This window comes from Pteropus vampyrus, unplaced genomic scaffold, assembly GCF_000151845.1.
Source record: "Pteropus vampyrus isolate Shadow unplaced genomic scaffold, Pvam_2.0 Scaffold529, whole genome shotgun sequence".
NCBI classification, from domain to species: domain Eukaryota; kingdom Metazoa; phylum Chordata; class Mammalia; order Chiroptera; family Pteropodidae; genus Pteropus; species Pteropus vampyrus.
The window spans coordinates 854,972-878,651 of NW_011889310.1; the positions used below are offsets into that span (position 1 = coordinate 854,972).

Sequence of the window (23,680 nt, forward strand, 5' to 3'; positions counted from 1 at the left end):
ATGGGAGTTTGGGGGAATGGCTGAAAAAGGTGAGGGGATTAAGAAGTACAAATTGGCAGTTATAAAAATAGTCACAGGATAAAAAGTATTGCACAGAAACTACAGTCCATAATATTGTAATAACTATGTATGGTGTCAGATGGGTCCTAGGCTTATCGAAGTGATCAATTACTTTGTAAGTTATATAAATGTCTAATTACCATGGTGTATACCTGAAACTAATGTAATATTTTGTTAAATTCTTCATTTCAACTCTTATTTTTCATAGCTGATATTTCTAAATACTTCTTTGTAACTGTTTATTCCTGCTTTCTGTTTCCAATATGTTCCCTTCGCTCTTCAGTGATACTCCAGTTTGTTTTCCATTATTGACTAGTTCATTAATTCTACTTTGTTTGCTAAGGTCTATTAAGTGTGTTGTCTTTCTTTTGGCATAGTTGCACTCCTCAGAAGACATGTTATTTAAGAGGACTAATGCTCAGTAACTTCTAAGGTTACAATGGAAGTTTTTTGATGAAGCATACTATCTGGGTTATAACTTTCAATCAGATTTCTCAGACTAATGTTAGGGACTCTACTCTTATTCTACTAGGTTTAGGTTGTACATTCACTCTTCAAAAGGTTTATTCACTGATCAAAGAGATAATCTGCAATTAAGATAAGGTATCAACAAATGGTAGTAACTGCCATAATTGCACAGCTTCAAGTATATCAGTTCTGTGTTTGGTTGCTTGAAACAGACAATGTAACTATGTATTGCCAGATACTGCTATTTAAACTTGATAATGTTTTAAAAACTGCTAAACAGAGCAACAGCATTATATTTAAGGATGACACATAGAGGAAAAGATTTAATAAAATAAATGCCGAACAAAGTACATATTGGTACTTTGTTTTTCACTGTGACTTTTGCACATCATGCTTAATATGCTAAGGATTCTGAGAATTCTGTAGAAGTAGGCTGATTCTTCGCAGGTGGCCTGCATTTTATCTGTGATAGCCACTGATAGTCACTAGTAGTAATATAGGGATAGAAGTTTAGACTCTCTTTCGGCATGGCTAAACTAGGTAAAATAGATATGGGGTGAAAACAGCACTTGCCTGGGAATTTGTAGACCTAAGCTGCAACACAATTCTGTCACATAATAGCGGTGTGATCTTGGAGCTATCACCTATCTCTCTAAGGCTTCAATTTCCTTACTTGTAAAATTAGGTTTGGACTACATCATCTCTAATGCCCCTTCAAGCTGAACAAATTTATTGTTCAGTTTCCTAAGGATATACCATTCCAAACAATCATCAGTATTTTATGTAGAGGAATCTATTGCTTTTGAACAAATGATAAAGTAAAAAGTAAATAAATGTAGTTTTACATGTAAGCCAAGCAATCTCATACAGAACAATCAAGAAAAGAAGAAAGTCTATATACAAAGGGTCCAATTTGTAACTTATTCTACAAATAAAGCTGTTTCTAACCATTTTCTTTGTTAATCTTACTCCTAACCACAGGTTGCCTCAGGGCATTATCACAGCATTCACCAATCTGTCCTTGTTTAGTTTTAGCTGTTAAATCTATAGACTCTAAGTGCTAAATACTAGATTAATAGGTCCTTACTAAGAGTTTCAATGTCTCAGCTAGCTCTTGTGCTCTGAGATTAATCTCCTCTCTTGTCTTCCCCAGTAATCAGCCTTTGCATAGTTCCCAAATCTCAGCCCCTTTCTCCAATTCCCATTATTTTTTCTCTTCTTCCTGATTCGGAGTTTCTGAGCTGCCTTTCATGCTAGAGGCATATGATGTCATTGTGTCTACCCCCAGCTGTTCTTAATTTTCTCTCAGATCAGCTCTCTTGAAGGACTCTCAGCAGGCCCAAAGACACAGCCCTCCCTTTTAGGGTGCAGATGAAAAGCTGGGGTGGAGGGGGGGAAAGGGCAGTTCACCAACCCATAATGACTAATCCTAGCAAAATAAAGGGCAGGGCCCTTTTAATAAACAGAGCACTCCAGGAAGAGGGTGGAGCCAACTGAATAAGCCCCAGGCTCTGATGAGACAAGTGTGCTCTTGGAAGCTGTCATAGCAACAGGAATTTGCTATCCAAGATGTTGACTATCTCTACCTAAGGCTGCTTTCTAAGACCAGAGCATCGCCCTATGAGGCCATCCTTGCTTCTCACTGTCTTGAAACACCTGGCCCTAACCACCCACAATGCCAGCCTCCTGCCTCCAATCAAGGGCTGGTATTCCTTGTTTAGAAAGTGAGTTAAAATGAATTGTGAGGGACTCTAGTTGAAAACAAATCCCTCCAGAGCAGTTCAATTGTGATGGAGAAAAAGCAGGCTAGAGAGTAGAATACAGTGGAAACTCATGATGCAGAACCTAATGGATGAGCTAGCATCGGTCCTCAGCCCTGGCTATACATTAGAATATCCTGGGGGAAGTGGGCTTTATTTTTTAAGTTTATTTTGAAATAATTTTAAAGTTGCGAGCAAGTTGCAAAAAAAGCATAGTCAGCTGCCTCACACACTTCATCCAGCATTCCCCAGGTCGAAATCTTAAGTAACCATGGTTATCAAAATTAAGAAACTAATCTTGAAACAATACTATTAACTAAACCATCGATTTTTTTTTTTAATTTCACCAGTTTTTCTACTAATATCCATTTTCTGTTCCAGGACCAAATTCAGGATACCACATTTTGCATTTAGTTGTCATATGTCTTAAGTCTCTTCCAATCTATGACAGTTCATCAGTCCTTCCATGTCTTCCATGATCTTGTCACCCTGAAGAACACTGATCAGTTATTTCGTACGATGTACCTCATAAGTTTCTCTGTTAATGCCTTTTTTCTTTCTGTTCAGGATTGAAAATCCAGAATAGTATGTTGCATGTAGTCATCATATCTTCCTAGTTGCTTCTAGTCTATAGCAATTTCTCAATGTTTCCTTGTTTTTCACGACCTTGACAATTTTAAAGATCAATTGTCAGATATTTTGTAGAATGTCCCCAAATTCAGGTTTGTCTGATGTTGTCTCATGATTAAATTGGGATTATGTATTTTGGGGAAGGATAGCATGGAGGTAAAATGCCTTTCTCATAATGTAACATCAACGTGACATGTTGGTGATGTCAGCCTTTTGGTGTTAAGTCTAAGAAATCTTTGCCTCGCCTTAAATCCAAAAGATTTTTTCCTGTTTGTTTTCTAAAAGATAGTTTTACATTTTAAAAACTTACATCATCCATTTTGGGATAATATATACATAAGGTATGACTGCTTTGTTTGTTTGTTTGTTTGTTTTTGCCTATGAATGTTCAATTGCTCCAACATCATTTGTTGAAAAGGCTATCCTTCCTCCATGGAATAGCTTTTGCAACTCTGTCAAAAATCAGTTGGGCATATTTGTGTGGGTCTATTTCTTGGTTCTCTATTCTGTTCCAATGATCGGTGTGTCCATCCCTCTGCCAAACCACACTATCTTGATTAATGTAGCCATATAATAAGTCTTGAAACCGGGTAGACTGATTCTTTCCATTTTATTCTTTTTCAAAATTGATTAGCTATTCTAGGACTTGTGACTTTTTATATAAATTTTGAAATAGCCTCCTGATTTCAGCTCCGATAAGAGCTTGGAAGTCATCATTCCTATCCTTACAAGAAAAACTAGAAAAAACTAGGAAAAAAACACAATGACTTTTCTTAGATCCATCAGAGAACTGAGGTAGGAGACACATGCATGTAAAATAATCCATGTATACACACATATCAGTGTTTCTGTATCTATCTTTACATACATATTTATAGATATGGGTATAGATATGTTTATATGTTTATTTTTCATATGGAAATCTCTGACTCAAATATAGAACCACAGAGTTTATTCTAGCTTTCCTTCCTTGCTTATCTGTAATTTCTTTCTATGACAGACTCTCTGAGATGCCTTTAAAAATACAGATGCCTGGAGCCCTATACAATATCAAAAGGTTGGATGAACTCATATGTCTTAAGTATATACCCAGGCAAGACTGGGTAAATAATTTATGGAACCCAGTGCAAAATGAAAATGTGGGTCCCCTTGTTCAAAAAACAGGTTAATGGCGCCATTAAACGTACTAAAATATATAGATTTTTCCTTTCTTCTGCAGTGTCTCATTCAATTTGTCATGATATTTTCTACTGGCTTTTCAATGTCATTCTAAGTCAAGGAAAAGTAAAATTTTAAATTATTAACATGTGTTTTTACCATTCATCTTTATATTATACAATGCCAATTTTAAATAAAAATATCAGAGCGTTTAACTCATATGCAGAATCACCAAAATTGCATAATTTGTATTGACTGCTTTATCCCTGTAAGGTGCCTTGAGCTGGCCAAAGGAGATGAACACAAGGCAGAATCAAGAGAGGTGGAAGGAGGAAGAGAAACTCATCCAGATATGGAGTAGGACCAATGGACACTCTCCAGGGCATGAAAATACTCATGGGACAAGTGTAGACCAAAAGGACAGACTAGGTACCCCGATCAGGAATGGACAAGAGGCTTGCCCCCACTGAGCTGCCCACTGAACATGCCTAGTACTATGAACCAGGCACAAGGATGGTCATTCTCATGCCCTACCCCGAGAGGCTGCAGGGTGCAAGCATCTGACCTTGACCTTCCCCATGTCCAGGCTCCCACTAGATGGATATGGATGGGATCGAGAAAGAGGGTCCCAAGGAACAAGGAATCAAGGGAGTGACAGTCAAAAACCCATCTTGAAGATATGGGTAGGTAGTGGTAAGTGGAACAACATGTGAAAAAATCGAGGTTGCAAGCACCAAGTGCATGCTCTACTGTCCCATTGGACTTCACTTATAAAACACAGGTTCAAAGATAAAATTATTAATAATTTCAAATGGCAACCACACAGCATTAAAGCCCTAGCATGGGGCCCCCTTCTGAGCATGGGACCCTGTATAATTGCACCGGTCACAAGGATATGAAGCTGCCTCTGCCCCCTGATGATCCTAATGTCCAGCTGGGGTTGAGAATTACTACTGAGCTAGATACTGTAAGAGTTGGTGGTCGAGGTAGTCTTGCTCAAACCAGTTCCCATGCAACCAGAGCCCCCACAGAAAACGTTGGATAGAGACACTGAGAGGAGGTAGACCAGACTGGGTGTTGCTGCCTGAGGCTGCTATTATAGAGATCACAGCAGGGAAGCAGGGAGGTCTAACCCTCAGTTTTGAAGACAGTCTGTCTCTCAGCCCAAAGCCCCACTTCAGTGGTTGCTGGTTGCATACTGGCCTGCCTTGCCCAATGTGAGGGGTTTTAAGATACAGATTATACACACCTAAGCAAATTGCAGGTGTCAGCTAAGTCATGGAGGCCACTTCTCTCGCCTCCTTCTACTCTTACTTATTTCACCCACCAGCAGGCTGGGCTCTTAGCAAGGACCTCGAGCTGCTCCAGACAGCCATCTGGGCCTCCATCCAGTGCTTTATCAGTTGAATTCCAGAGTCAGAATGCACAAATCCTCTCACCTCTAGTGCCCCAGAATGACATAAACTCCTCAAAGGGCTTCTTTCCTTTTTATGCAAACTTGATTTTTCAGAACCCTTTAACCTCTGTCAACTTCTGTACTTGGCACATAGAAAGCACTCAGTCAATATTAGCCTAATTTGCTTGCTTTTGGCCTGCTTATGGTTCGGTTCTTATGTCCTCTCCCCTAACTTTCATCACCTTTCTTGGCTCCTCGCTCAGGCAGAAAGAACTCCTTTCACCTCCTAACATTCTCTTTCCCAGTACCTTAATGCTAATTTATGATACCAACATAGCTGCATTTACATTGCAGGTCATAGAGAAATGAAATGAGAACATATACGCATTGTGGGATTTATCAAAGGTCCTTTTGTAATACTTTGGCCCTGAAAGCCAGTCTCCTGGGGAAGATGGACAAGTGCAGTGTCAGAAACTGGAGCCTTGGAATTTGAATTCTAGATCTGCCTCTTACCAGGTTGCTGTGTGATCTTCGACAGGTTACTTAACCTCTTTATTCTCCAGATTCAGTCTCTATCCTGCTTTCCTCCCCAGGAAACTGACTGGTATGGATTATACCAACAGGCTTCACTCGCCTCTGGGCTTCCGGTAGGGTCTGGCCAGAAATGACCTTTGCCCAGTGATTAATTACTGGGAGAAGAGTGTAGTTTTCTCTTAGCTGTTCACCCTCCACCTATGAAATCACCTTGTGTGGAGTTAGCAATGTCCCTTGATCAAAGACCACTGTTCATCTCAAAGCTATCTGCTTAGAGGTCTCTCCATTTATATGTTCTCTCTCTAGATTCTCCTTTTCTTCATCCCTTTGGGCCTGGGCGGTGGTGGTGGTGGGGGTAACAGCCTCACTATACTAGCCCTTGTGGTTTCCCTACACCCTGCTGACCTCGTAAATAGTCCTTTAACTAAACCCTCCTCAAACTATCCCAGTTTCAGTGTGCCATATGTTTCCTGTTAGGACCCTGACTAATAAAGAGCCTTACTTCTTTCGACTTTAAAATGGAAACAGCAACACCTATATCACAGGATTGTTGTCGGAATTTAAACGACACATATTATATGAAAACACCCAGCAATGTCTAGCACAAAATAGATGCTGAATTAGTTCCCTTCTCACTTTCTCTTCTTCAAAAGCTATTTTTGTTTTTGGGTTTGAGTCCTGGCGTTGCCATTTATGAACAAAATAATTTTGAACAAGTCATTTCACTACTCTGAACCTTTGTTTCCACATTTGTAAAATGGAGTTCATTTACCAATTTCATCCTATCAATATTAACTAAGCTTCTACTATGTACTTGGAACTGTTCTGAGCAGTGAGCTAAGACTATCTGTCTTGCCTACTTCACAGAGTAAAGATCAAAAAGGCAATGAGTCCTTAAATACCGCTAACTGCTAAAACTCACCCATGATGAAATTGATAAACTGGACAATCATATAATCATTAAAAAAAATTGAATTTGTAGTTGAAAACTTCTGGAAAAAAATCTTCAGGCCCAGATGATTCCATTAGCAAATTCTACACAACATTTAAAGAAGAAATAACACCAGTTCTACACAATCTCTTTCAAAAAATAGAAAAAGAAAATGCTTCCCAACATATTTAATGAGACAAACCTAATCCTGATACCAAAATCAGACAAAAAGTTCCAGAAAAGTAAACTATAAACTAATATCCCTCATGAATACAGACATGAAATTCTTAAGAAATATTATCATATGAAATCCATCAATATATAAAGAAATAATATACCACGGTCAACTGAAATTATCATGAGATTAGAAGGTTGGTTCAATAATAGAAAAACCAATCAATGTAATTCACCATATTAACAGTCGAAAGAATAAAAACTACATGATTATACCAATTAATGCAGAAGAAGCATTTGAGAAAAGTCAAATAAATTAATGATAAAAAATTCTCAGCAAGTAGAAATAGAAGGAAAAACTTCCCCAACCTGGTAAAAAGCATCTCCAAAAAACTACAGATAACATCATACTTGATGGCAAAAGACTAAGTTATTTCTCTCTAAGATCAAGAGCAATGCAAAGCATTCTCTCTCACCACCAATTCAACATCATACTGGTCGTAGCCAATGCAATAAGGTAAGAAAAATAAATAAAAGGCATAAATATTGGAAAGAAATAAAATTCTATTTGCAGGCAACTTAACCGTCTACACAGAAAATCCCAAGGAATTTACTGAAAAAAATCTTCCTAGAAATAGTAAGTTTATTAAGGTGGTAGGTTACAAGTTCAACATACAAAAATCAATCATACTTCTATACACTCCCAATGTAATAATGGAAACTAAAATTTGAAAAAAAAAAACACATACAATTTACAATAGCTCAAACAAAATGAAATACTTAAGTGTAAATCTAATAAAATGTGTACAGACACTATATACTGAAAACCATAAACCACTGATGAAAGAAATTTTTAAAATATCTAAATACAGAGAGATACTGTGTTCATGGATTGAAGGAAACAGTAAAAATGTCAATTCTTCCCAAGCTGATCTACAGATTTAATGCAATTCCAATCAATATCCCAACAGAACTTTTTTATATTTTCAGGTAAGTGGATTGTAAAATTTATTTGAAAAGCAAAGGAACTAAAAGAGCTAAAATTTTTTTGAAAAAGAATAAAGTTGGAAGGATAACACTATTTGATTTTAAGACTTATTGTAAAACTACAGGAATCAAGACAGTGTGGTATTGGCAAAGGAAAGGAACAACAGATCAATGAAACAGAACAGAGTCCAGAAATAGATTCACATAAATATGGCCAATTGATTTTTGACAAAGGTGAAAGCAATTCAATGGAGAAAAGATAGTATTTTCAACAAATGGTGCTGAAATAATTTTACACCCATAGGTAAAACATGTAACCTTGACCTAAAGCTCACACATTATACAAAAATCAATTCGAGGTGGGTAATTGATCCAAATGTAAAACATAAAACTATAAAATTTTTAGAAAAAAAAATAGGTGAAAATCTTCATGATCTTGAGTTAGGTAAAGGGTTCTTAGATATGGCACCAAAAGCATGAGCTATAAAAAAGAAGCTGATAAATTGGACTTCATCAAAATTTAAAAGTTTTGTTCTGTGAAAGTCACTGTTAAAAGAATAAAAAAGTCAAGCTATAGACTGGGAGAAAATATTTTCAAACCACGTATCTCACACAGAACTTGTATCTAATATATATATAAATACTTCTCAAAAGTCAGCCCTTTAGACTCCTAAGCATAAGATCATTCTGATTCAACCTGCCCTCACTGAGCATGTACTCTGGGCCAGACCTAGAGCTGGATACTTTCACATCCGTGTCTCACTGAATCCTTATACCAACCCTTAGAGTAGGTAGTGATTATTACAATCATTTTAGGAAGAGAAAGCTGAGGTATCGGTAGTAAACAGAGAACAAATAAGCTTGATGGGAAATTGGATAGTAAAGCGCTTCAATCTTAATCCAAGTTACGCCATTTTGATTTCTTGGTATGAGGCCATGTTATGATTCATGGAGTTAATAAGGAGTTTTAGAAAAAAAAAGAAAAGTTTTCACTGGAATAAGTAGCACTCTAGGTAGGGGAAACCTGGTCATCTGAATTGTACCCAAATTAGGGGCATTTCCCTGAGTTGTTGGCTTCCATTTCTGCAAGATACACCAAGGAAGACATCAGATGATGATGTCTTCCAGGCTTCCTGGCTGACTAGGGGCCTCCATGTTCCAGCATATGGATGGAGGAGCTCATGGAGTTTTTGTCCACAGGAGAAGGGATATTCTCAAGAGTTTCTTTCAGGTTAAGAGATAAGAAAAAATGGGGAAAGTGAAACAGAGAAGTGGAAGAAAAGATACCCCAAATGCCATTTCTTCTGCCTTAGCGAGTTTAGTTCAACATCTTATCATGTCTTCCCTCTTCCCTCCTTTCTAATTTCACTCTGTAAGTAGTTAGCTTCATTACTTTAAGACACTATCATTAGTGTGAATCACAATGTCAAAAACCCAAGTGCCCTTTGGGAAATCCAACTTAAACAGGTTTTTTCTTCCTCAGCCTCATAATATGAACGGTGATGTGGTGATGGATAATGTCTATCCAGGATCATCAACCTCAATGAACCTTTTAAACATCTACTGAAGCTGGTGTTGATGAATGGAAATACTGTCTTTAACTTTAAATAGATCTTATGGCTTAAATAATCCAACACAAGACATCATGCTAGTAACCAGTGGCCACATCAAAATGGGCTACGCAAATGTGAAGGAGGCCCCTGTGTTAAGGCGAGTTTGAACCACATCTCATTCAGTGCTAAGGTTTTCTATATGACAGGAGTAGATTTAACATAGTCCATTCAAAATAGGTTCTTTGCAAATTATTGGGGGCATTATGAAAGGTGGAAATCTTTAAATCTTCACACTTCATTGTAAAAACCCATTGTTGGACATCTGTACATGTACAAAGATGACAATCAATAGCAAGAATAAAGTTTTTATCTCATTTCCACAGTACCTTTTCCTTAATATGCCTCCAATCAGAGTGCTCTACCTCTGGAATTCCAAACCCAACTTGCATCTCAGCACTGTCAAGTGAAAAGGAGATAATAAAATTACTAGTGTGTTGCAAGGTGATTAAATTTACATAATGACTCTGGATTTGATTAAATGCCAGATCCTCCCTCCAAAAAAAATTACCTGTAGAGGCATTAAATCTTCCAGCCATACACACTTCACTGTGTTTATGCTTTATCCACAGAAGCTCCAGTTTATCTTAGCAGAGATTACTGCCATCCCTCCACAGGAACACAGCATGCACGTAATGCCTGGAAGCTTATTCAGGAGAGTGGCAGGGGTTCATGCAGCTGATTTGCAGAATAAATATCAGAAAAATGCATGAGAGATAGTCATCGTGTTCATCTAGAGAAAAAGATCACACCACAGGCTCAGAGGTAGATTTTTCTACTCTACCAAAAAAGGAATGGCTTCTTAAAATGCCATCTAAATTCTTTCTCCTGAAACCCAATGTTTCCCTCCCAGTAACAAACTCTAAACTGCTCACCATGGGCTTCTCTTTCAGGAGCGCACTGGTGAAGAGTGAGGCATGGTATGCCAGGTTTGGAATCCATTTCCGTCAGGTTGGTAGGTAACTTATGCATGTTCTCTCTTCCTAAATATTATCCCAGACCACGATTGCATAGTGGAGGATTTTCCCACTGCTCAACTGCTTCATGGCCCTAGACATCAGTTTCTGAAATAAAAACATTCATATGAACAAGAAAAAAACCTATGCACTATAGTCGTGACAGGCACCAAAGCAAAATGCACCATGACAGAGCTTCCAGAATATCTGCCATACCTAATGAAAAAAGATGACACCACCAAATTGCTTTGAAACATAATTTGCCTCTTGGACCAAGTCACTGGGAAGGGGACTGGTGATGGCTCAAAGAGGAGGCGCCGTCTGACCACTTTCCTACGGAATGTTAAGAAAAGGGGGACTATTGCATCAGCATGTTGCTCTTCACTGGGCCCAAACTGCTTCAGTTGGAGAAAACTGATTAATTTCCTACTATGACTGATGTCAACCAGTCGTTCCACACATTCCTAGCTAGAGTAGCAGGCAGTCTTGGCTGGGCAACTATAGACATCTAAACTTGACCAAGAACATTCACTGAATGTTTTATGCATCCATCCCTTTCGAGGCATCCTACATTGGCTATCAAATGTACATCAATCCTTTCCCAGTCAGTCACAAATTTTAGAGGTAACTATGGTCCATCTACAGCCTACTTACAATTCTCCCCGCACTGCACTCAGTGAAGAGAAGACTCAGGTCTCAGGTCTGTGCATTATGATTCAGTTATAAAATAGTTAACCACAATTGTGGCAGGCAAGTTTATCTCAAAAACCTGAAACAGTACTTTAGCATATGCCTGACTGACAGCACTTACAAAATAACCTTTAAAAAGTGCCATTATTGGGCTATTTTTGAATATAAAGTGGGCAATAATTTGAATATAAAAAGACCAAATTTCACAAAGGACTATAAACTAGTGGATTAACACTTTTAGTCATCTGTTGTGGCCCTTAAGAATATGTGTAAGTGCAGTAAATACAGAGTTTTAAAGAACACAAGATGTCTTTTAGTATTTCAGAATATCTTATTATTTGTTAACTTTTATAATAATCATTTTGGAAAGCTAAAACTGAAATTTGTTTCCTTGCAAAATTTTTTTTTTTTAATCACACTGGTTTATTATGGAAGAGTTGCTATGAGTCATGAAACTGCCTTGTTCCATTTTTCTTTAAAAGAAATCCCCAGGGAACTCATGGAATTAAACTCATAAATTTAATTTCAATATCTGGTAAGCTGTGAGGACAATTATTAAGGCAGTCATTTATGAGTACCTAGGGGAAACCTGAGTGATAAACAGTAGTTAATATGGATTCTTCAAACACAAATCATGCCAAATGAAGCTAATGCCTGTTTGTGATAGGATGACAGGCTGAATGGTAAAAGAGGATGGTGCAAAGTTAACATATCTTAGAGAGAGAAGCATCTGATATAATTTAATCTGTCATTCTAGGAACACCAGAGAAAGACAACAAATAGAGCCAGTAAAAGAGCCACCTGATGGAACAGTTAGAACTGGTTTAGTATAAGCTCAAAATGAATGGAACTGAAGACAGGGGAGGATAAATTTCAAATGCAATACCACCTAGATCATCAATAATTACTCTTGGGTTATATCAACGTGGACTGTGATCTTAGTCAATATAATCAAAGTATATACACTACTGGGGAGAGAAATAAATTAAATGCATGATTGATAATATTGGGACCATTTAAATCAATCCCATGTGACATGTTTTTTAAAGTGGAGTATTTCTCATATAGAGAATCTTCATCAAATGAATATGAGTGTAACTGGAAAGCATCTGTACAGAGACCACTGTGAAACACCCAGAGGCTGTGATGATAGGGAAGAGATTCCTCTATGATTTGGGGTGGGGGTGCTAATCTAAGACTTCTTTAGTCTACAGAGCAAGTCCAAACCCTTAGCCTATATCAAGGTTCTTCATAAATTGCGTCAGCCGTACCTTTCCAGTTGTATTTCCTACCGCTGTCCGCCCTACCAGACCAATCGTCATTCTCTGCTCTCATACCCAGAGAGAGAGTGAGTGGCTCACTCTCAGCCTAAACCTCAATGTCTGCCTATAAATAGTCTCATCAATTCTTTAAGACCATGCTCAAAACCTTCTTTTCTCAAAAACAATCTTTCCAGATTCCCTAATTAAAGTTTTTTTCACTCCTCCAATACTCCCATAGCACCTTGTTTAAACTTCTATATATACCTTTATTATTGTCTTCCTTGGATGAGAATTAACAGTGTACATGTTGATTTCCCTGTTAACTGTGAACTCCTGGAGGGTGAGAGCCATGTCTTACTCATTCTTTATCTTTTCCACAGCAGGCATTCAACAGATATTTGTTGAATTCAATTGGATTGGAACTGGAATAAATACATCATCCAGACATTTATTACTGAAAAAGTCCCACAATTCCAGAGCAATTACTATTGGTTTGGTCTTTCCCTTTCCAGATTTTCAGGTTTATTTTCTAGTGCTGGGAATAAAACAGAATAAAAGTAAAAACTTGAAAATAAGTAAGTAAACAAACAAAACACTCTTCCAACCATTCGATTTCTACCAGACGCTGAAGAAATAAAAGGCATTTTCCTAACATCTGGAATGACCTGTCTTCTAGACTCAGAAATGCCCAATTCAGCAACTGGGCCATGACCATATCCTGATTATGAATCCCTAAAGCATAAAGGCAAGGCAGTTGGAGAATCAGGATTGGAGACCAGGGAAAGAAAGAGACTGGGATAGAAATCATCTAGTTACCATGTGCTTCTCTTAGACACCTCATTCAGATAAACCTGAATTCACAAAGGAATACCTAGGGCAGCAGAATTGATAGAGAAACTGGAGAACTCTGATTTGGCAAATAAAAGACCAGTTTCTCTTGTATATTGCTGTTTTAGGTCAAAGTAGGGTTGTAAATCTGTATCTCTGAGGTGGAGCATGAAGAGATGAAACAAAAATGCCCAACAGCTGCTGATTCTGCCTGAGGTCTTATAAGAGCATTTTACAGGAAGGACTGTGGAGCTTCACAAAGTGGGAATCTCTTCTCAGCTCAAATTATAAGCAGGAAGTCCTCCCCTTTCCTCCCCATAAAAAACTTTCCCATGGTTTAGTGTGTAAGAAAATGCTATTCCAGCAAGAGAGAACTCTCAATAGGACCCTCCTGCGGAGCCTGTCATGCTGCACGGAGTCAGGGAGTGGCTGTTGTGGCCTGCCCTTAGAGAATCACAGGCTCACAGAAAGGCTAGGGCTGCTCTGTTATGACTGGCCAGCCAACAAGCACTTGGTGACTTAAGGGAGACAGTACACATGCTGGTTAAAAGCCAGCTCACTTATCTGAGCATTTACTGTACATTAGATATTGTGAGCTTCGCTTCCTTCAATCCTCATAAAACTCACGAGGGAGGTGCAGTAATTATCCCCAAATGACACAAGAGGCACAGAAAGGTTAAGGACATTGTGCAAGGTCACACAGCTAGTAGGTGGAAGTGCTGAAATTTGAACCCAAGTTTATCTGACCCTAGAAGGTTGTGCCTCATGTATCATTTGGGGAGAATTACTGCACCTCCCTCATGAGTTTGTTGTGAGGAATAAAAGAAACGAGGCTCACAATATCTAACGTATAGTAAATGCTCAAATAAGGGTGACATAGAATTAGCAGATTTTTGAGAGAGGAGTCACATTGCACATGGGCAAATGAAAACCAGTGAGGATACGGTATGTCCAAATAAGCAAGAACTTTATAGTCAATGAGGCCAGACCAGAAAATGTAGGCTGACACTACAGAAAACTTATGAAAAGGAGAAAAGAAACTGTCATCAAGTACTGGGACAAGCTCTGGAGACTGGGGAGCTACTTTGAGAGTGGTCCAAGGCCAGAGTAGATACCTGGTATGTGGGGAAGGAAACTGATCAAGCTACTTTTAACTTTTACCCAAACTATTTGCAAGGCATTGGAATCCTTCAAGTATCAGAATACATAACTAGTCTAAGGCCGTGCCACCCTTAACGTGTCTGATCTCATCTGATCTCAGAAGCTAAGCAGGGTCGGGCCTGGTTAGTACTTGGATGGGAGACCACCTAGGAATACCAGGTGCTGTGGGCATTAAAAAAAGAGAAAGAATACATAACTATGTCCCCAATATAAAGAAAAAGCAAAAGAAACCCGAGGACAGTGAATGAAAATTGAGTTTATACATTCAAAATTGGTGATCTGTAGTGCCCTCTACAGAAAACTCATCAAAATCTCAGGGCTTTCCTAAAGTCACATTTCAACCATGCGGTCTTAAAGTGAATCAGCAGACTACATGTGCTGACATGGAAAGCAGACCAAGATGTACATGGAAGTAGAAGGACAAAATTGCTTTTAGCATGTCCCAATTAGTGTTTCCTGAAAAAGCATGTATGTACAGATATGTACCTGTGTATGCATGAATATATGCATGAATGTACATGCACACTATTACATGCATAGAAAAGTTCTGAAAAGACACACAAGGAATTGTTACTGATGAATATGCCAAAGGAGTGAGACTAGGGGCTTGAAGGGGCTCTTCTTTTCATTTTACATCCTTTTGCACTGTTTGTATTTTTACCACGAATATGTATTACTTTTATAATTTTAAAAGGAACATCACCACTGGAAAAGAATAACTCTAAAAACTCAGAACATTGCACAGTGCTTTGCACGAAGCAGGACTCAGTAAATGCTTGAATGAATGAATGAAAGTTATTCAATTGCTCCATCAGTGGGTATATGAGAAAGGAGAAAAGGATATAAAAAGAAGGGGAGAATCGGAGATCACAGAAGCAACTTGGAGCAGTTTTCACTACCTCAAAAAAGAAAAAAAAATAGAAGGAAAGCTACCAAAGGAAAGAGCTGATGATGACCTTCCCGACTTCAGGAGTGCCACTGGCCAAGGTTCCAATATGCTTTGCAAATACTGTCTGCGGATCTACAAGAGAGTGTAAAAAAAAAAGGGCCTTTAAGGAGCTGATCAGAGCTGTGCTGTGCTCCCAATAGGGAAGGGGCAGAACAGAGGTTAATGTTCTCCTTTGGCCATGAAAGATGCTTTGCTGTGAGGATGTATCTTAGTGAGAAGCCGAGGGACGCCATGGAAAGCACAGTAAAATATCCCATATTGGTTATAATCTATGCTATTTGCAGAACACTGCTTTCCCAAATACAACGGTTCATTACGAAATGCCATTCCACAAACAACGGTAGGAATTAAAGGTATAAAACTCTACTAGGTCATCCACTCTTTTCTAGAAGGACTAATGCATACTATATTCCACCGTATAAATCCTAACACTTTCAATGATGTATAAGGGGGATATATCATCAGTGGAAAACATAGGCACAAAGCAGCAATACTGAATGCAAAGGAATCACCTTTACGAATTCATCCTGATGTATTCTAAAGTGATTATGAATTGCCAGGAGGTTTTTTAATTTATATTTTTAAAAAGAATTACAACTTCATTGTAAGTTTAATGGATGAAGCTATCAGAATCAAGTTAAAACAAATGAACGCATATGCCATTTTCATTGATCAATTCAATTCGGTATGCTCATGGGACATAACCAAATTCCTGAGCAAAAGTGGGGAGAAATATGGAGAGCTGGTCCAGAAGCAATCAAGGTGCACCTTTATTTTAACAAGGGTGAACACTCTTTGGCCAAGATGGCTGGACCAAGTGCAGTGGCTTTCTTGCTATTAGAGAACTCCACAGGACAGCTAATTTGCTCTTCAATGAAACCCATTTATACTGCTCATCTTCAATTTTGTGATTTAGCAGTGACAGCCCTTATAAATGTTTTCTATTTTATATCACTTTAATTTTCAGACTCTTCTATTTTCCTTCCTTTCTATCCAGCTGTGAAAAATAGGATGCTTCCTTTGGGATAATTACTCACCAAATGGCCCATAGAAAAAGTGCAGTGGGAATCTACACTTCTCTTTATCAAACGAACTTTTTCTTTCCTTCTCTTTTCTTCTCTTCCTGCCTTGTTATCTAGAGCAGCGGTCTCCAATCTTTCTGGCACTGGGGACCGGTGCTCCTATGAGCAACTAATGTCTGATGATCTGAGGTGGAGCTGAGGCAGTGATGCTAGCGCTGGGGAGCAGCTGCAAATACAGATGAAGCTTAACTTTCCTGCTGCTCACCTCCTACTGTGTGGCCTGGTTTCTAACAAGCCACGGACAGTACCAGTCCATGGCCCAGGGGTTAGGACCCCCGATCTAGAGATCTGAATGCTGGCCTGGCTGTGCCACTAACTTGCTGTAAAGCGATCCTTCCTCTCCTGGGCTCACTCTCCCCATCTGTACACTGAGGAGTCAGACCAGATGAACACCAACTTTCAATGATGCTGACTCTATTAAGTCTGAGTGAGAGGACCCGCAGAAGTCCTTCTTGGCCCCATTAGCAACCTGGCAGAGCTGGAGGCCCTCTCTAGTCAGATCTCTATGCTCCAGGTAGAGGACGCTCAGCCTTCAGTGCTCTCTTCAGGGCAGTAAAGCTTCTCTGCCATAAAGTGCGGGTCTTCCACTCAGGCTGTGGGTTGTCCTCTCAGGGATCTGAGTTGATGGAGGTCCTGCCAACCAACCTCCATGGCACGATAGATACTTCCTTAGTAGACATAGTATGGATTCAATTACTACACTGTAACCAACTGAAAATGTTGGTAAATAAATTCAGAAGGCTCTCCAGGATCTTTCAATTGCCTTTCCTGTAAGCTATATGCCATCTTCATGGTGTCTGTTTCAGTTGTGATTCTCCACAGAAACAGAACCAACAGGGTATATATCTACAGATATAGATATAGATATATGGAGAGAGAGACAGAGAGAAATTTTAAGGAATTGGCTCACATAATTGTAGGGGCTGACAAGTCTGAAATTTGTAGTGCAGATCAATAGACTAGAAATTCAGGTAAGAATTGATGTTGCAGTCTTGAGTCCAAAATCTGCAGGGTAGGCCCCACAGGCTAGAATTCAGGAAGGGTTTCAGTGATATAGCCTTGAGGCTGAATTCTTTCTTCTTTGGGAATCCTGTCTTTAATCTTAAGGCCTTCAACTGATTGGATGAGCTCACCCACGTTATGGAGGGCAATTTGCTTTACTCAAAGTCAATTGATTTTAATGTTAATAACATCTAAAAAAAATTCCTTTACAGCAACACCTAGACTTTGTTTGACCAAACAACTGGGTACCATAGTCTAGCCAAGTTGACACATATTAATCAGCACAGTGTCCAAACGTGGCTTGCCTTTGCTGGTCACCCAGGCCACTTATTATTCTCCTTTGAATTGGGTTTAACTTGGGCTGGCTGATAATGGCCTTGTGCCCCTTCCCTGGTCCTTAAATCCTGGCAGATCTTATGAGAATAGGCCCTCGATTTGGTCTGCTCTTCTACTCTATTCACTGCTTCCAAAATAGCTTCAGTCTAAGCTGCTAGAGCAGCAACAGCAGGCACCAAACAAAAAGAAGTCAGTAGCCCCTGTACTCTAGCTCAGGAAATTCCTCTCCACTCAGGAAATTCCTCTCCTTCAAGCTTCCCCATGCATCGGCATTGCTGGCTCCCCAAAGCACTCGGCTTTGTGGACTGTCTCCCTCGTCTCATCTGGCTCCATATCAGGCTGTTTGCCTTATTTCTGACCTGCTATTCCCTCAGGACACTGATACTAATCTTTGCTGTCCACCAACACTGAGCAACAGGTTCCATGTCTGTGGCCCCCGCCCATCTGGAAAGGAAAACCGGATAATCTGTATGATATGTTACAGTTTGTAAAACACTTTCACACTAACTGGTATTCTTGACACCACCCTGAGAGCTTATAAATGAGCAAAGATATTATCTGTACAAAGCCTCATTTGGTGGATGAGGAAATTGAGGTTTAGAAAGAGTAAGTCCTCGGCACCAGGGCACGTAGCTAGCCAGAGCACATGCCCCTGCTATGGGGGGTGGACCTCTGGGTAATGTCATTAAACTAGAAGCACCTTTGCAAGGAGCTGAATACTACTAGGCTACCAACTAGTAACAATGATGTCACCATAGATATTCACATGTTAACTTTGCTTCCAAAAAAGATCACAAACGTACTTTTCGCCTTTCACCTAATTATCTCTTGCTGGCTCAAAAATTCCCAACAGCATCCCTTCTCCCTATTTTATGCTGCAGAGATACAGAAATTCTCCCTCATCGTCCACCTTAGAATTTCAACTTGAATTTAGCCTACGAAAGTCATTTACTGCACAGGCTGTTTGCTTGGAAGGCTTTGTTAACAGGCACACAGTGGATGAGTCTGGACACAGTAGCTTCCATCCTGAGATGGGCTCAGGTAGGGCAATCTGGCCCAAGGAATGCCCATGAAGACTTTGTAGACAGTAACTGGAAACTGGCCAGGGATGGGATAGACCAGCCTGGGGAGATCCAAACCCCCGAGACCAGGCAGGCCCTGGAGGGCTCTGAGGGTAAGGTCTCCAATGAGATGTGAGAAGTAGAGGCTAATAGCCAGTGTCAGGATGGTCCAGAAGTGAGCAACGGGCAATGTCCCCAGAAAGGAAAAGGAACATACTTTAAGAGGGCCTGATAATGAGGTCCAGGCAAGGTAGGCAGCAGCTTTAGTAAAAAACAGCAGTAAGCAACAAGGGGCTGTGCTGCAGAGTGGGCTATGAGGCATCACTGAGTCTCAGATGCGAGCCATAGACAGAGATCTCTTTGGACAGGCTGATGGGCAAATCCAGAGTGTTCTTGCAGTGGCCAAGCTCAGACCTGAAGAATACTAAAAATTGCAACAGAATTCCAATCTGCAAAAGAAAAGGATACCAAGCATGAAGCTAATTCAGACAGGTTCTCTAGTTTAAAAAAAAAAAGTATAGGAAACAGACAAGGAATGAGCACCTGCATGTGAAGGAGAAGGACAGGGATCGGTCAAAGGAAACCATCAGGAATCTATTTATTAGGACTGAGGCACAGAATCGGAGGAGAACTTAGAGCTACACTGCCTAAATGACCCTGGACCCTTCAAATCTCCCTTGACTATGGTCAGGATAGGGCTCAGAGCCTTGCTGAATGGGGTGGAGTGGGGATGATGGCCAACATCTGGAGGCCACATAGGCCCAGCTGTAAGTAAAGGAGGACTGACAGAGCGTGAAGCCAATAGTCAATCTCCTTATAGGGCTTGCAGAGTACAGAGAGTAAGGAAGGCTCAGTTGTTCCTATCACCATCTCTCTGGTCCAGGGATCTTGGTACATGGATCTCTCTTTCTCATTCCACAGGGTGTCAGTGAGTACCCTCCAAAGTAGAGAGAAACATAACCGTAAATATCTCAGAATCCTAGAATAAGACAGCTGCAAGAGTTCAGCTCCCGGCACTAACAAATGGAGAAACTGAGACCCAAAGTGCCTTTAGAGACTTGCCTAAGATCACATAATGATTTAATAACAGAGGCTGGGACTTAGGTTTCCTGACTCTGAGCCCGAGGTTCTTTCCACTAAACCCCAAAGATAAAATTCCAACACCCACGCAAATCAGAAGATAGCTTGATGATAGCTCAATTTCCATTCATGCCTTGGATAATCAAGCTGACTTATCACACATATATAGATGCAGATCAAGGGCATAGGGAGACTTCAGTAGCTATCACATATAATAAATTAACTTTCCTTCCAAAGCCTGAGTTATTTTGTCATTTGAAAAATAAAGGAAATACCTACAATATGCACCCCACCACAAAGTGTGCTATATTTAGTAAATTTCAGTAGCATGTTAATCTCAAAATTCCAATATTTCCCCGTTGCTATAGTTATGGCATCTGGTTAAATCAGAGTTCAGCAGCTGTGGGCAATGCTAACACTGATCCCAGCCAACTTTGTGCTTTGTTTCTAATGCAAGATGAGGTAAATGGGAGCAAAGCAGTCAATTTCTCTCCCAACCCCTTCCAGGAGTAAAGACCTTTAGCTACTCTGGGTGAGACAATAACATTGACTCCCCAACTCACACCAATACAACTGGAGTCGTGAGTCCCAGGGTATTGACTTGATGACGTAAGCAGCTCCAGGTCTGAGATCTGTAACTGGGAGTTATGTGTTCAGGAAGTGCTAATATGCCAAAGCTGCAATTTGCTCAACCAGAGAATTTTGATGCCTAGTACAGCTGAATGCTTGAGTATCAATTCCTTTTACAAACATACCATTTGAAGATTCCTGGACAAGACAAAATGAGGGCTTTCAAATGGATTCATCACTTCGGGCTCCACAACTTTCCATCTTTAAATTTTCATTTTAAACTCCTATTATTTGAGGGCTTCCTTTATTTGCTTTTCAAGAGAACTTGTCTGGGGCAGGTTTCTCAGGTCTACATACTGGCCCAGTTATGGGCTCTAATCTCTCTTCACGGCCCTCTATTTCCCTTACTCTGAAGAGTGACTTGGTCTCCAGATGTTATTTTGAACATTTATGAGTCATCATAAATATACATGACAGAGTGTTTCCAAAAGTGGGACAATAAAATCAATATTGTATAAATTACGGCATAGATGAGTAATGGTAGGCTAACTTATAGGATTGGAATACAGACGTAGGCCCATGTTTTTAAAGGGCACTTAGCAGGTTTTCTATACTCCTTTCTCTCAAACGTTAATTTTCTCTTCAAATTTGCTATGTTTTATGGGTGCGTGTTTTCTGGAAAATATGATCTATATCTGAGTTTAAATGGACTTTTCAAAATACGATCTATATCTGAGTTTAAATGGACTTTTCAAAATAAATCATTCATATACACCTACTGAGATTGTTCCATGGATTTTTAAACAAATTGGTAATGGTAATTCCTTGTAGAGAAGTTCTGAAAGCCATCCTCATTGTATTTTTGATTTGCATTTCTCTGATGATTAGTGATGCTGAGCATCTTTTCATGTGTCTGTTGGGCATCCTCTTTGGAAAAATGTCTATTCAGATCCTCCTACACCTGTCAGAATGGCTATTATCAAAACAACAAAAAAATAATAAGTGTTGGCGATGATGTGGGGAAAAGATACTCTCGTGCACTGTTGGTAGAATTGTAAATTGGTGCAGCCACTATGGAAAACAGTATGGAGGTTCCTTAATAAATAAAAAATAGAGCTACTATATGATCCAGCAATTCCACTACTGTTTTCTATCTGAAGATAAAGCAACACTAAAGGGTATGTGCATCCCTATGTTTACTGCAGCATTATTTACAATAGCCAAGAAATGGAAGCAACCTAAGTATCTACCAATGGATGATTAGATAAAAATGTGATACACACACACAGACACACAGACACACACACACACACACACACACACACACACACAATGGAATACTACTTAGACACAAAAAAGAAAAATCCTACCACTTACAACAACATAAATGGACCCTGAGGGCATTATGCTAAGTGAAATAAATCAGACAGAGATAGATAAATACCACATGATTTCACTTAGATGTGGAATCTAAAAAACAAAACAAAACAAAATAAACAAAACAAAACCAAATCCAGACTCATAGATACAAAGAACAGATTTCTGGTTGCCATGGGGGAGTGTGGTTGGGAGGGGGACAAAATGGGTGAAGGGGACAAAGAAGTACAAACTTCCAGCTATAAAATAAATGCATCATTTATTTATAAAATAAATAAGTAATGTACGCCATGGGGAGTATAGTTAATAATATTGTGTTAACTTTGCAAGGAGCCAGATGGTAACTAGACTTGTTGTGGTGACCATTTCACAATGTATACAAATGCTGAATCACTCTGTTGCACACCTGAAACTAATATAATACTGTATGTCAATTATACATTAATAAAAAATAAATATAATAGCTGTAGGAGATCTCTATATTCAAAAAGAAAAAAATAAGTTCTGATAGCAGACTATAGCACATCCCTGACAGAATCATGGTCACGCAATTGTCCCTCTATTCTCTGAACGTTTTGGAGTGTGTCACACCCCTGGTCACCTAACATGCACTGGTTTCTGGTAAAGGGACTGTAGTACTTATATCCTGTGGTACATTCATTAAGTCTGAGCTGGCAGCCACAACTATGATAAGTAACTCTGCCTTTAAGCTTGAAGACTTTCATTTGGTCACACTGCTAAGTCCTTGCATGTTTCTGAAAGTCCTTCACAGAGACAGAACCAGGCTTGGGTCACCTGCACACAAAGCCACTGGCTCATCTCAGTTACTAGTTCCCACCTGCAAGCCCTCAGCTTGAGAGGGACCTAGAGTCGTGGGAGGTGTGCAATTCTGACCCTTTGGGAGAATATGAAATCTGGACATTGGCCCTCTCTATTTTTATCAGATAAAAAAATATCTATGGAGCGTACCTTCAGAGTGCGTGCCATGTCTCCGAAACCCAGAATCTTAGCAACATCTCCCCATTTCCAAACTTGAAAACTCATGCACACTGCTCACATGTCAGGAGGAATTCTGCCGTTTTGAATTTCTATTTATACCAATGTGGCAATATTATCATTACATGGCATCGGTGTTTCATCACACAATAATATGCATTATTGGCCAATATATCCATGCCTACTTTTAAATGCCTTATCAACATTCTTATGTTATTAAAACACTAAGTGTACAACTTGTTTGAAATAAATGGAGACTTATCCTCACTGATATTCACATCAATCCAAGACTCAAAATGGCATGAGCTGCTAAGTCTTTGGTGAGTGTGGCAGCGATGCTCTAGAGAGCAGTTCAAGAATCTTAAAACTTTCTCATATAATTCCATATCATTTGAAATATATTTCAGAGTGAAATATACATTGTTGACAGTAATTAGAAAGAAGGTGGTAAAAGGGTGTCCTTTATTAGCTGGCTCTTGCTTGTGTCCCAAGTTAAGGAATCAGAAGACCTAGGTTGGTCTTTGCTCTGCCACTTACTAGCTGTGGGACATTGGGCATGTCCCTTGCCTCGTCGAACCTCAATCTTCCCATCTGTAAAATGATGGAGCTGGACCAGCTGATC

General features: G+C 39.4%; 1 long non-coding RNA gene and 1 pseudogene across 1 annotated transcript in view; one reads left to right on the top strand and one right to left on the bottom strand.

Annotated features, from left to right (window-relative positions):
• Nucleotides 1-23,680, bottom strand: part of LOC105307921 — a 134,571-nt gene that overhangs the window by 56,349 nt on the left and 54,542 nt on the right. The window contains exons 3-6 of the long non-coding RNA XR_002777852.1: nucleotides 19,253-19,484; nucleotides 10,584-10,772; nucleotides 10,220-10,441; nucleotides 10,038-10,107 (exon numbers count right to left, since the gene is read on the bottom strand). This is a non-coding gene — a long non-coding RNA (uncharacterized LOC105307921). The remainder of the gene's footprint in view (nucleotides 1-10,037; nucleotides 10,108-10,219; nucleotides 10,442-10,583; nucleotides 10,773-19,252; nucleotides 19,485-23,680) is intronic.
• On the top strand, nucleotides 14,658-14,776 carry LOC111733148 (annotated as a pseudogene).